The 14,862-nt window shown below is 42.1% G+C and overlaps 1 protein-coding gene across 10 annotated transcripts in view; it reads right to left on the bottom strand.

Annotated features, from left to right (window-relative positions):
- The window catches only part of DNM3 (dynamin 3), a 180,348-nt gene that overhangs the window by 163,096 nt on the left and 2,390 nt on the right, over positions 1–14,862 (bottom strand). The window lies entirely within an intron of this gene.

Raw genomic sequence — 14,862 nt, 5'->3', positions numbered from 1 at the left:
TACTGTCTCAAGGCATTACGAATTCTCTTTCCTCATGACCACTATATATAACACCTCAAAACTCATCTTGCACAGTGAGACTGTGTGAAACCATGCCCATGCTCACTGGGTTCTTTAAATTAACGTGTCCTCACCCTATGCTTGACTTGAAGAGCATATGGGCACATGAACACATGCACCCTCACACTGCACACAAAAGCTCTGACCAAACCAAATTACCAGCACTCCACACCTGCTCTTTCACACACTTAACCAATTTAAACACTTCCCCACTTAACACTTTGCCAGTTCAAATCCCCAAATAACTTTTCCAGCAATGCATTTGCCCTTAAGTTTTTCATAGAGTACTAGAATGACTTGGGCTGGAAAGGGCCTTTAAAGCCCATCCAGTCCATGCCCCTGCAGACACAGGGACGTCTTTAACTCAATCAGGTTGCTCAGAGCCCTGTCCAACCCGACCCTGAATGTTTCCAGGGATGGAGTATCCACTACCTTCCTGGGCAACTAGGGATAGGGTGTCACCACTCTTACTGTAAACAATTTCTTCCTTATATCCAGTCTAAATCTATCCTCTCTTGATTTAAAACCATTATGCTTTGCTCTGTCACAACAGGCCATGACTGAATGCTGAACCCTAGAAAGAGTCTGGAACAGCAGGAAGGAGTCTCCTTGGACCAGAAAGCAAGCAGTGAAGCAAAGAGCAACTCTGTCATGTCATATGCATCCCCATGATCCTTTCCATGCCTCCAAAGACAGAGAGATGGCCTATGCAATGGAAACCCTACCAAAACTTGCAACCAATTGTTAGTTACAAACCAAATGATCAGAAACCCAAAGCAGAAGACCAGACCTTTTTTTCCCAGGGTCTTCCTCCATTGCCACACCTATTAAACTCATAAAAAGCTTGAGATGAGGTTCAGTGAGGGGCTTTGAAGAGCACAGTCTTGTGCAAATAAGCATCTTCACAGGAATAAAATTCAGAGGTTAACAGTTCCACAATCATTTTTAGTCCACTGAAATCCTCTCCTTTTTCCTTCTTTAGCAGGGATACTGCACCTCCACCTTCCCTGCTGTAGCAGTGCTGCTAACTCACCTCTCCAACTCAGGTGCAAAGCAATCCAGCAAACAGTTAGGGCATGCATTTCCACTCACATGGCAGAGCTGATCTGGGTGGCCATGCTGTCACGTATGCTAGCGCCAGTATGAAGGGTGAGGCTTTGCAGCATGTTTGGGAGGGGTGGGGAGAAGGACAGAAGAATCAAAAGAAGATACAGTCCTGTCATCCCTTTAGACAGAGCTGCTTAGATGGGGCTGCTCAAGCCACTTGAGGAACCACATCTTACCTATAATCATTGCGTGTCTCCATATGTGTTACTTAATTGATGTCTGATTTTAACAGTTAAAGGCAGCACATAAACCTACAAGGTTTAAAACAAACCTGGACGGTAAATCTACAAAAACTTGTTTGTGCAAATTCGACGATATTAGGTCTGAGGAGTCCCAGATCGAGACAGGCTCAGGAATGCAACAACAGTGAACCTCTTTCCATAAGCACCAACAAGGTAACAGAGCTTTGGCTGCCTGCAGAAAAGAAATACGGCAACCCCACACGTGATACAGGTTCTGAAGATTTCCTTCCTAATCTAAGATCTAGGCACAGAAAAACAGAAATAAAAATATCACATAAGTGAGGAGTTCTAAGGCTCTGAGGAACAGGACCAGCTGCCAGCTGTGCCCACACCCTTTTAGAAGTCCCCAGCATTTTGAACAGAACAATGTTAATTTCTAGATAAAATAAAAGCCTTGCTTTCTCGGTACCTGTTCATGTGTGCTTACAGTGTGATTACTCTGCAAACTGAAGCTAAAGCACACCATAAAATGAGAGGCTGCTCAAACACAGGAGAGCTCATTTACTTCTATACTCAAATACAGATCTGCAGGCAAAAGTACAATTAATTAGGAATTCAAGTAATCTCTAAATCAAAGATAATCCACAAATATGACAACTACTGATTTATATGAGCTGCAATGTTTTACAATACTTGAGATGGCAACAGGATACAAGAACTACCTTAGAAAGATGCTGAAAGCATTGTCTACCACAATTTCAGTACCTACCAATAGAGAGAAACCTGCGTCTCAGTAAGTGCCACTTTTAATAGAAACCTATCTGCTTCTCTGTATGCATTGAAATGAAAGCAGCCCAGGATGTAGAAAACTCCTGTTGAGATGACAGTTTTATACGTTTATTTTCAAGCATTTCAGATCTTATTTTTTTTAAAAAAATAAATAAACCATTTTTCCATCAAGAAGCTAAAAGGAACCTCCATTCAGGACAAATTGATCATACAAAACAAACCAGGGTCCTCTACAGCACTACATGCAGCAGTAAAATCCTTCTTAGGGAGTCAAAGGCTGAAAAGACTTATTGATTTTCTGCTTCAGAGTAAGCACATTCAGAGATGAAGAATACTCCATTAATGCAAATCTTCATTACACGACACTGACCTTCCCTCAACAGCAAAACTGGAGAGAAATGTATGACAATTTTTCTTCAGATGGGTCTCTTAACATGTCCAAAATAGAGAGTATCTGATAACCCTCTCAATCTAAAAAACTGAGCTATTGTCACAAAGAGTAAGCAAGCATCAGCAGAGAGAGGCTCCTGTGCAGTGAGAAGGCAAACTGTGCTGATCACATAACCAGCTAAACACTGTGCAGAGGGAGGGCATTAGGCTTCCGCTTCAAATGTACAGTTTTAAGTGGAAAAAAAATGACAAAAAGATGAGGCTAAAAAGGGATTCACGGGAGACTCCAGGAGAAATCGTCCCCTCATTAACTGTTGAATGGGTATCTGCCCCCAAAGGGACAGGGAAATCTTTTTTTTAACCATTTTAATAATTTGAAATTTCAGTTTCGCCACAAGGAAAAGGCATCTGTGCACTTTCTCTGCACAGCCCAAATGCAATGTCACAAATAAATACACAAACTCTCCTCACAGAAAAAGGCAGTTCTTTAAACATACGCAGAAGCCTAAGTCAAAGCTGAGACATAATTTGCTTTTTTTTTTTTCTCATGAAAAGCAACGTAAGACCACATTACAACTCTAGCAGCAAAGGAATCAGATTAAATACTGTACAACTGCTTCTGCAGAAATGCCTGCTTTGACATCCATAAGGCAGGATGGATGCAGGTCTTCTGCCCACGCCTCAATATGGACAAATTTCTACATAGGGTTTGTTAGTGGTGCGAAAAAAACCCACAACAGTGTATTAGGAATGGCCCCACACCCTCATTTTTCCCTAAAACATCTACCTAAACAGAATGCTTCTTAAAGAAGAAAAGAAAAAAACAAACCTTCAGCAGCAAGTATATAATAATAGGACTGAACACAGCCAAGTCACAAAGGTTCCTTCTGACTAAAAGGGTGGTGCTCCTCAGTTTGAGATAGCTGCTTTTCCAAACCCTGTGGGTCAGTGTCTACAGATCTGTTTAGGGAGAGCTGGGAAGAAAATCATACCAGAGCCGAAGCCGCTGTAAAGAAATCCACCTCGAAAGAAGGACATGCCTGGGAATTTGTGCACAAAGACAGTGACAAGGGAGACAAAAGGCTGTCCTCTGCGGTGGGGGAGTGAGCCTGTGGGTACCTGCCAGGGCACTGAATAAACAAGGTACGGGAAACAAGAATGAAACACGCTGTGCAGGAATACACTTGGAAATGGAAGATGTGCTGCTTTAAAAGACGTGCATCCTACATGAAGAAGCAAACTGCTTTTACATCTTTATTCTCAGAATATTTTCAGCAAAAGGTGCTCTACATCGGCTCAGCTGCAACGCTGCTGTGGCAGGACAGCCTGGAGCCTGGCAGCAAAGCCCACCCAGTGCTGCCTCACCAGTACTGAACACATCAAATGCAAAAGCAGCCAGCTCTTCCAGAACATCCCTTCAGCAACTCATCCACCCTAGAATGCACTCATCTATTAGGATGCCATTAAATATTCTCAAGAGCAAAATATTTTTTAGAGCCAAATAATTTTTACTCTAAAAACTATGACTCATCTTTTACCACACAACATAAACTACAGTCTTCACTCCCGAATGCGAGGTCTGACACATAAAAGAAATGACACTGTGTGTAACTTTTTGTTTAACAACTTAAGAAAACCAGCTACAATTCCCTTCGCACCAGTTCCCTTCGGAGCTGACACATGGCTGCATCGATGCTGCCAACATTCAGAGCATTTTCTGAAGGGCTGCTCGCGGTCTCAGTAAGTTTTGCTTTCAGATGGTCTACTGATAACAAATGGGTTCCTCTGAGCACTGACTGGATCTTTGGGATCTCCTCACCATCTGCCTCAGTCAGTAACTGAAAAGTTTCCATCATGGATTCCTTCGTTTCACAAGATGTTTGATGTTAACTCGCTGTTTGCTCTTGCACAGTGACAGTTCTTGACCAAGAGGAAGAAAACATCTGTACTTGAAGAACACACATCCACTTGTACTGAGCAAAGCAATCGAGCAGAGCCTTGTCTCCCTGTGACAGGCTAGAACATCCTCTTTACCCATCTCTCTGTCTCCTCCCTTTCTTGGTTCCCAAGCTACAGCATTAGTCTCAGCTAAATTGTGTTGGACCTCATATAGGTCATCTCTAGTATGAAAGATCTGGACAAATATCTACTGAAACGTCTGTTTAATGTATAAAGGTAACAGAAAATCATTTGAATTCATTTTTCCCAACATACAATTTAAACCTCCCCTGGGTGCAAATTGAGGACATTTCCTCTCGTCTCACCACTTGTTACTTGGGAGAAGAGACCAACACCCACATCACTACAACCGCCTTTCATGGAGCTGCAGAGAGCAATGAGGTATCCCCTCAGCCTCCTCTTCTCCAGGCTAAACGATCTTGTAGAAGTTTTCCCACTAGCCTTTCCTCAAGCACAGAAAGGCCATATTATATTCCATGGGCACTCACACCGACCACACTGTACACAACAGCCTTTATTCTCAAGATCTGCCACAGACGGCAAAGCAGTTTCAATGGCAATAGGAAAGAATTGTGCCAAAAGCCAACAGCTTTCCTAGACTTCTTTCCATCCCAGTGTTCATTATACAACTCCAGCCTGGCACCCAAGAAGCCCTGGTAGCACCCATGGTTTATACTGGCTGCTGAACGAAGAAAGCACTGATTCACAGTGAACACCAACTGGTCAAGACAGCCAAACGTCTCCCAGTGCTACGGTGAATGGACACTGTGCAAAAGTACTACTAATGGCTTAAGTTTTCTTGCATTGACCACATTCAGCCTCAAAGCAAAGCACTACAAAAGAACAAAACGGGAAGGCGTGGTCCAGTGCAAGCCTACAGAAGAGAGGCACTAAGAATATCTAACTTCTTTCCTCAGGTTCACTTCTTCAAACCCATACACCCAAAACTAGTGAATTTATAACTAAAGAATTCTTAATGCTAAAAAAACACATCTGAAGACCTGTTTTGGCAGACATGTTCATTCCACCTCGCCAGCCATATCAGAGATAATAAATAATGGTCCATTGTTGGGCATGAGATATATATAGACAAATTATACATATATGTAGTTAAAGTACTGTACACTTGAATTTTAAAGTAGTGAATTAGCTTAAGCAACAATTCTTAGCCAGCTCACGGTGAGAAAGTATGTGACTGTATTAGATAAGCAAAGAAGTGAATTAACTTAAGCAATAACTTTAAGCCAGCTTGCAGTAAGAAAGTATGTGACCGTACTTAACTAGGAGGATAACAGGCAGGGAATTGGATAAAAAGGTAGAAAAGTGGTTGGAACTGCCTGGTATTTACAAGACCTTGAAGCACAGCTGAAGGAGCATGAGTAGTCAGGAAAGGCATTATGGGAATAGGGCATGGCGTCACCATCACTGTTAGTGTGGGACAAACAAGTTGGCACTCGGCCTGCTCACATGCTGGCCACATGAGGGGCGGGTGATGTTGCTAACCCTTTTCCAGTCCCCAAGAGGAAGATAAAAGGAGCTGAGCTGGACGAGTGGAGAAGGAATACATGCACGTCTTTTTACAGGGGGACAACCTTAAGGTGCAGTACCTATCGATTCTGACTGTCTGAGTACCGTGCTCCATCTCCTTCTCCTGCTTGTCGAGACGGCACCATTTGGCAGGTCGGTAAGTTTAGAAGTTTTTATGTAGTCAGGTATAACAAGTTATTTGAACAATAAAACACATTTGATTGAACTTTGACTTAGTGGTCCTGTCTTTGCACAATGGTATCTATAGACGAACCTAATACATCAGCTCTTGCTCCTGTACTCACCACCACCACAGAGGACCCAGCAGCAGAGCCTTCACACACTTTTGCTCACTACAAAGCAACAGGAAACATACTTTGCATTTAAGCAGAAGCTTTCTTCAGCATTAAATTCATGATGTCAAGTGAAGTAATTTCTCAGAGGAAGCTTGTCATCACTGACACTGGATATCACTGAATTTACTCCTCCCTAGTGGCTTTGGAAGCACAGTTCCCCTGTCTTCCAAATAACAGTACAAAGATAAGCCTGAGACACATTTTCAAGACATCACAAAAGCTTTAAGGCACTGCCTCTGCTGTGCCTTGATGTTCTCAACCACATACCTGGGTTTTTTTCAGTAATACAGTAGTATACATTGCTTTCTACATCATGCTTACATTTGGCTATATATGCTCTATCTAAGTGGCTCAAAGTACAGAGACCAGTTCTTATTATCAGTCACCACTTGATCCCTCAACTCCTTTCATTAGTTACAGAGGAGTAAATGCTTTTTGTTTTGGCACAACGTCTGTCAGTCAAGAAAATCTCCCACAGCTTTGTTCAATGACTGCAAAACTTCAGCCTAATATAACAAGGATCACATGAGGATGTACAAAATAATTAAGCCTCTTTATTGAACACCAATGATATCTACCTTGATTAGGCCTATCAGGCAAGCTAAATGCATTAAAAGGCTGTGGATTGCTAGTGATTTCATATATATTAGCTCCCAACGCTCAATACTAGCCTCTCAGGCCTTTTTGTAAGCCGCACAGCACAGATACTGGCATCCTTATCATGGTACTTCAGTGCTTAGTTCAACTTCTCTAACGACATTTAGTCGCAGTTGGCAGCAGTCATTCTTTCAAGGTAAACCTTCCTTCAACTGAGAGATCATTTTAATTAACTAGCTGAATCAAAACAGGAGCAGTAACTACACATTGCAGACCATGCACTTCGGGCATGTCTTTGCAGATGAGAAACTGAGTATCCAGACATCCTAGGGCTGTTAACTCTCTCTCCCTTTCAAGACATTTCTTGGATAAACTTGGGTGGATAAACTTGGTGTCTTTGAGAAGCCAGCAGTACCCTCCTACTACCGGAACGGAATAGCCAAAGCAGGAACACCGCAGTTATCCTGTCCACGACTTTCAGGTAGGCACACAAGTTGAATCAAGAAGAATAAAAACACTTTTGAAACTCTTACACAGCACTACAACTTGGCAGTCCAAAATGCCTCTTTAGGTCTCCCTTCTGCCACCCCTGTATGGGGCTGAGACCAACCATGCAAAAACCCAAAGAGGAATGATACAAAAAATCATCAAAACAGACCTAACCATGGGAATATGGCTCATGTTGACTCCAAAGGTGAGAAATAAGGTACTTTTGAAAGCCCCTGAAGAACTTCAAATAGGATGGCAAGCGATTTTAGTCACACTAACTGGGCACCTCCATAACAACTAAGCTCAATAACAATGCTTGGGCATCACTAAGGCAAGAAAGCAAAGCTTGAGATTTCCTTTTCATGCAGAAGACTGGAGACAGAGCAGGTTTAAAAAAACACTGTCACTATACTACCTGGAAGATGCTTTCTTTAAGGAGCAACAGCATTTCTGATCAAGACGCAGCCAGAAATTATTACATCTACCGCATTAACGTAAACATCACAAGGCTGTAAGAAAATCAGAACCTACTCTAGTTCCAGTGGTGAAGTCTTCCATTAAATATGACTGGAGTCAAAGGTTCTTCAAAGAAGGGGACTTCCAAACAGAAGGCACAGAGCATTATTAGTACCCCAAATCTAATGTTGTATTTCAACACCAGTAAGAGCGTGCACTTCTGCACAGAAAAAGGCAAGCCTGTTCAATGAAGCAGGGAAGAACATGCATGTCATTTTACAAGACAGAAAGTTTTAAAGTCTCAATAATATTTACAGGACTGAAAACCTGCCATGCACAGCTATGAAAATTTGCCAGGCAACCCCACCAGAATGGTGGGATGAACAGTGCTCTGTTTGCAGCGACTGTGCCGGGGCTGCAGGCTTGCTGTATTAACAGAGCGGGAAGCTGCCAACGTGCACCCTCGCCAGGAAGGCACTGTATGCACGATGCATCTGTCCTCCCTGGCAGGCATCCAAACCTTTGCTGCATCATCCTAATTCCATTAGTGAAAATGCCCTTTTTCCTCTTTCTCTTTTAAGATTTTACAAAAGCTTCAGCTATTTCCTGCCCAACGGTGCCCTCCATCAATTCCAGGGGAGGAGGGAACCACAAAACACAAATCCACCCCCAACAGAATTTTTGTGTTGAAAAGAAAAAAGCAGACTTTGCAGGGCAACTGCATTCTCCCTGATCAGATATGTTTGCACTTAGGACAGGACTAATTTGCATAGGATGTTGGTGCATAAAAGCCCATCCATTCTCAGGATGAATACTAATGCAGCAAGATTTTGTATCTCGACACAAGAAATGAACAACAAAAATGCTTTATTCACTTCAAATTGTTGTCAGTGCTCTAAACAGAAGTTGTATGAGTTTTTTTGTAATCACTTACAACTACCAAATCCTATTATTAATGTTTTTTCAGAAAAGATTTGAGTAAAAAGTTTTCCTCTATACTACAATCAGATATAAACAAAACAAAAAAAATCTGATTGCAAGGATCAGAAAGAAAACATGTCCCCAATACTGCAGGCATAGCAGCTACATGAAGCTAACTAGCATATAATTGCTTGTATTTAGCAAATAATTCATGTCTGGATAGCCTGTCATGATGACAATTTTAAATATTGGAAATTTCAGTGCCACCATCAAAAACCTAAACAAAAAAAGCTCCTGCTTTTCCTCCCAAATCAACCTGTCTTGAACTCAGATCCAAAAGCCTTGCCTCAGCAGCAGACTGAAAATCCATTTATCTCTTGTGTGGGCCAGAATGTGTTGAACTGTATGATTACCTTTCTTGGTATAACACAAGCCATTGCAGATTATTTTGCAGAGCTGGAATGTAACTGGATTCAATTCTTCCACTCCCTCCAGAATGAACACACTATGGGAACTGCAGCATAGAAACAGCCTGAATTTATAGACAGAACTACTGAAGGAAGGGAGAAAAGCAGGGTGATCCAAGTTTCTCAAACACTTTCTGTTCTCTAGCCATTTCATCCTTTTTTTACCTGTCCATTTATCGTGCTTTGTGCAAATGAACGTATTACCCGTGACAATGTAGAGACTGTTTAGCTAAACACTGAAATTTAATATCAGCCATGATCCCTCCATCTCCTCTCACCATAAACCAAAACAGTGTTCGATGCTGCTACTTCCCAGAGTGCTAACAAAGTCGTAATTCTAGAGGTCTCAGCCCAGATTCCCATGGCTTTCCAGACTGTTTCCAAGATGTGACAGACACTGACGATCTTCTGTCAACATTTGTTCAGCACCTGAACAAACTGACAGGTGAGAGGCAAGGGAATAACACTGTCTGTGATGGATCATGCCAAAATTTCTTCAGCAGCCTCCAGCTCGGCGGCTGAACAGACCTGGAACACAGCCCATCCCATCCACTCTCATGCAGCAGAAGCCAGAGATGTCTTACAGTGGTTCCCAGACCCATGTCCCTGCCCATGGCTGGAGGGTTGGAACTAGATCATCTTTAAGGTCCCTTCCAACCCTGACTATCCTATGACTCTATGCTTGCCACGCAGAGCCCTGCCTATTCTCTGCAGGTGAGTTACACACAGATCATTTTAGAGCATTCTCTATAGCTAAGAACAACTAAATATATGTATATATTTTTAAGCAGCTGGGGTGTGCATCGTAAACAAAGTACTGAGTGCCTAAGATAAACCAAGCTTTGATTATATCATCTGTGGAAATCTGGCTGTATCACAGCAAACAGTAAATCTCCCGTATAGCTGAAGAATGACATCTTGGTGATTTTGCACAGGAGCTAGGATGCCTAAATATTATGCTAGGTGCTGAATTAAAAGCGTAACTTCCACATATAATACAAATTATACAAGCTGACATTATCACAACACTTGAGTTGAAAACCTCTCTTATCTCCAGTCTCCCTTGCATCCCAGAGGCTATCACAGAAAACAGCTCTTGGCAGTACATCAAAGCCCAGCGCGCAGCTCAATGGGATAGTGCTCCTCTCTGGTTCAATAATGCTGCCTTGTTCATCCCAACGCAACTTGCTGAAGGAAAAGATGCAAGGTCACAGTTAAATAATGCTCATTTCCTGCTCTCAGCATATTTACGCTACAGGCTTTACACTGCAGACAGACAGCATTAAAAGGATTCCCAGCAACCCATGACACATCAGCACAGCAAACACGGGGAGTTCACAGGCTTCTGCTTATGAGAAGGCTTTATTCTGAAACGCACTGTTTGGAAAAAAAAAACCAGAAAAGGCAAAAATGGCCTCTGCCCCTCCGTGCGTGCAGTCTAGGCAGATATTAAGAAACCCATGAATACTAAAGAGAATATCATCAATGTATTCACTGACCAACTGATACCAAACCACAAACACAATATCTCTCATGACTAAGCTATTACAGGCACAAACTGGATGCCAGCAAGGGTCCCTTTCTGGGAAGAAGAAGCGATGCTGAATCTCAGTTGTAGAAAGCAGAACCCAATGCTCACTTTTGGTGTCACACAGCTATCTAGAGCAGCCATCACACAAAGCAGAGGAGTGCAAAACAGCAAGTTTGAGACTGCTATCATAGTTATCCCACACTGGATTTAACAGTATATGCTTTAAAAAGAGAAGTAACATCAAAATAAAGGACTAAAAACTAGGTACTGCTAAAAGAGTAATGACTTGAGGCATATCCATGTGGACACAGACACAGGTAATATTTAAAAGCCATTTTGAGGTCACACAAGTGAATCAGCAGCAGAGAAGACAACAGTGTCCACACTCCTCTGACACAATCCACAGTGGTATCACTGCCTACATTTACAGGTGGATGTCCAAACAATCATATTGTTCACATCTATTTAGCAAACTGGAAAGCCTTGCTTTCTCTTTCATCTACAAAGGCAAATAGCATAAGACTGAAACATTAACAGGAGCAATGCCCATCAAGAAACAGCAAGAGAACAAAGGTGCTTGTTATCTCTTGATTTCATCAATATCAAATCCCAATTGTGGGCTCTGTGAGTCTCAGGATTTACAAGTGTTACACAAGAGCCCACAGCCTGCTGCATTTTCAGAAGTGCCTCTGTACAAAGGATCAGGAAAGTTTATCTAAAGTTAAGTGGATACCTATGGTCTGAAAACAAAAAAGGAAAAGAAAAGAAACCTTCACATATCCCAAACCTCTTATGAGCTGACCTTTACCAACGCTCAGAGGAGTGGAGTCACCTTCAGTACTGTGATGAATTGAACTTCCAGTAACAACTGCCCCTGAGTTTGCGGTACTGATGTCTCAGAAGACACTTTAGACCAGACTCAGGGGCGCGTGAGGGTTGCTTTTTGCAGGATTCTGAGTTTTTTCTGAAGTCTGCATCTCAGACTTCAAACACTAAGATCGCATTCACTGAACTACAGCAAAGCCCTAATTGTATCTAGTATGCCAAAGACCATCTGCATGGGTATTCTCACAGGTATACTTTACAGAAGTGTTAAGTATTATTTATTGATTTAGCATCTCTGTAAACCACTTGATACACTGAACTTAAATGCCAGAATATAGGTCACGGCTCCTGATACTATGCCTCATTATGGAGTACAGCTTCTCTTGAAACAGAAGAAATCTTTAAACAGAAGAAAACTTTTAATTGGTAAAATATAAGTGCTGGAAATAAGAGACAAGGATCCTCAAAACAGTTTTAGAGGAAAACTTTTACTTGTGGGGGAATAATCTGTACATTTATTTGCAAGTCTGGTTTTGCTTTATTTTCATGTATCAATACTCAAGACTTGATACAAAAATGAACTTAAAATCCCCACTGGAGTTACATTTAAGGACAAAACTAGGCCGTCTATAGCCTGTCTAAATGGCCAAGTTTGTTCTACAGCCTCCAAATGTAAACCTGTATTTGGGGAAGAAACCTGAAGGAGCCATTGTCTCATTTGCTGCTGTGTCTATTGAATGGAATACCTAGAAACAATTGTTGCTTTCAGTGCACCAGAGTATTTTGATAGCTAGACTAACACACTCAATACAGCTGTACAATGGCTTAATTAGCCAGGAAAAGGAGTGCCTGACTCTCATTTCCAGAAGATCCTCAAGATTAGAAAAAGAATACACAGCTTCAGAATACCATGCTTCAGTCGGTATCTCTGACTGCTTGGCTTCTTCATGCCTGCTCCGCAAAAGAGGAAAATTTTCTGTCTAAAAGTTTTTCTGCTGATGAGTAGCACCTAACAGAATAAAATATCTGCACCCATTTTAACTGCATTTCCCCCAGGAAGCAGGCAATCTAAGTCTGTGCCTACTTTCTTTGGAGAAATCCTCTGCTTCAGCAGCCGTTTTTAAAGCCCTTTCTCTTCCCCTAATGACTCAACGCAGCCTTTTCACAACCGCCATCTCAAGGAAAAAGAATGAGCTGAGCACACAAGGAATCGCAATTTGGGAGAAAAACCCTGAGTACATATGTCATAATAAATAGCCGTACAACATGCATGGCCTTAGGGTTATCAAAAGCATCTCAGATCAAAAAGCTGTAAAGCTGTATTACAAAACCAGACCTCCAGCTCCGAAAATGAAAGCACTTGTTTGACGATGACTGACAGGCTTACAATCCAGAGCTCACATTTCTTATAAAACAATTATTTGGCCACATGCAGTTTATATTACATTAAGCAGAGAAGGAAGTAAAGAGCTTTCAGCTTTGAAATCTAATTATTAATTTCTTGCTATTTGTAAGAATAAAATAAGGTTCCGATTAAAACCTGGAGAAAGAGGCCCTGACAGAGTAGCTTGCCATCTGTGCCTTTAGTTATCTTAAAAGCCCATTTGGATATATGAAATAATAGAAAATGCTTTCTCTCCAAATACAGTTTCCAGGCATTGCTTCCTGCCATTAGTTCTCTTTTAAGTAACCCTATTATTACCAAAATCAAGACGTTTAAACAGCACAAACAGCTAGGTGAGGTCATGGTCCCGTACTGATCCATAGCAAAGCAGCGAGACCCAGTGAAGAGCTTATCTTTCAGCTGCGTTCCATCAGTATTAGACATTTGAACCCCTTTGTGCTTTCGAATCTGCCTCCCACCATAAGACTGCACTAGATCCTTTGCCTCAGACCCTGGCTCAGGACTTCAAGGGCACATTCACTCCTGCTACAAAGAAAGGCAGGTAAGAAGAACATTTGCTCTTCAGACAACACTGTTTCCTCGAACGAACGCCATGAGCTCCAGCTAGGAGCACATGAAGGTCTAACCCATAAACAGAAATGTCCCTCGTCCTCAGGAGCTCTGGGATCTCTGTTTCCATCTAAATATAACCAGAATCCAGAGAGGAAACCCTTCAAACACAGTCCTTGACTTCCAAAAGAAACAAAGTCTTCTTGCACACAGGGGAGCAATAAGAGAAGAGCCAACCCTCCAAATCCCTTAGCAGATGGTAATCCAAATAGTAACAATAAGAGGTACACTGGGAGATTTGACACTGCCTCTCTCCAGCCCTGTTCCAAGCCAACCTACAGTGACATACATAGTTCTGACTGTCGCACAACTCCTAGAGCAGGCAAACATGCAGGATTCATTCTCATGAAACACCAGCACTGGTGCAGTTCACACATGCAATCGAATCCCAACACATTCGCTGGCTGTGGTTAGTAATTAAGGATGCTGCATGCACCTAAACAGGGCTTGGTGCTGCCCTGGGGACAGCCATGGATGGCACATCATTCAGCAGCTTCAGAAATAACGGGACTCGGATCACACATCCAGAACCATCTGCCAGCCCACAGAACTATGCCAGAGCCCTCACAGGCCTTCTGAAAAAACCTGGCAATGCATAACTTAGATGGTGGGTAACGTGTTATAGTCCAACATGCTTCCTGGGCGGAGAGGCTCCATGAAGAAGCTCCACCCGCAAGCCAGAAAACGAGTTTTGTCTGACCAAATAGAAAAAAAAAATGTCATCCTTGCACAATTAAAGACCCCATGAAGGACTGAAGCAGGCACAACAGTCTAGTGGCTACAGGCAACAGAAAACCAATCTGATACCAGAGTTAAGAACCACCTTACTAACAAATACGAGGGCAACCACCCAACAGCGTTTGAAGCAAGACCCTACCTTCCACATGGAGGACAGCATGCTTTCTTCTTACCAAAAACACCACCACCATCAACAACAAGCCAAACAAAATCCCATGAGAATTAACGCTCAAATCTGAGAGCAATGCTGGGACTATTTTATTTTAATGTGAATTTCAGAGTTGTGTTGCTATTAGTTTACATTTGCCCTGTGGTTAATCACATGTCATGCAACGTATCACTAACAAAAAGAAATGAGTGCAGCAGGTCTCCACAATGAGATGTGCTACCTCTATAAGCTGTATTAAGATCATATTAAGTGATAAAATTCTTGTCTGCAGAGAGCAGCTTCATT

Source organism: Cuculus canorus, chromosome 8 (assembly GCF_017976375.1).
Source record: "Cuculus canorus isolate bCucCan1 chromosome 8, bCucCan1.pri, whole genome shotgun sequence".
Lineage (NCBI taxonomy): Eukaryota > Metazoa > Chordata > Aves > Cuculiformes > Cuculidae > Cuculus > Cuculus canorus.
This window is presented reverse-complemented; position numbering and strand designations above follow the sequence as displayed.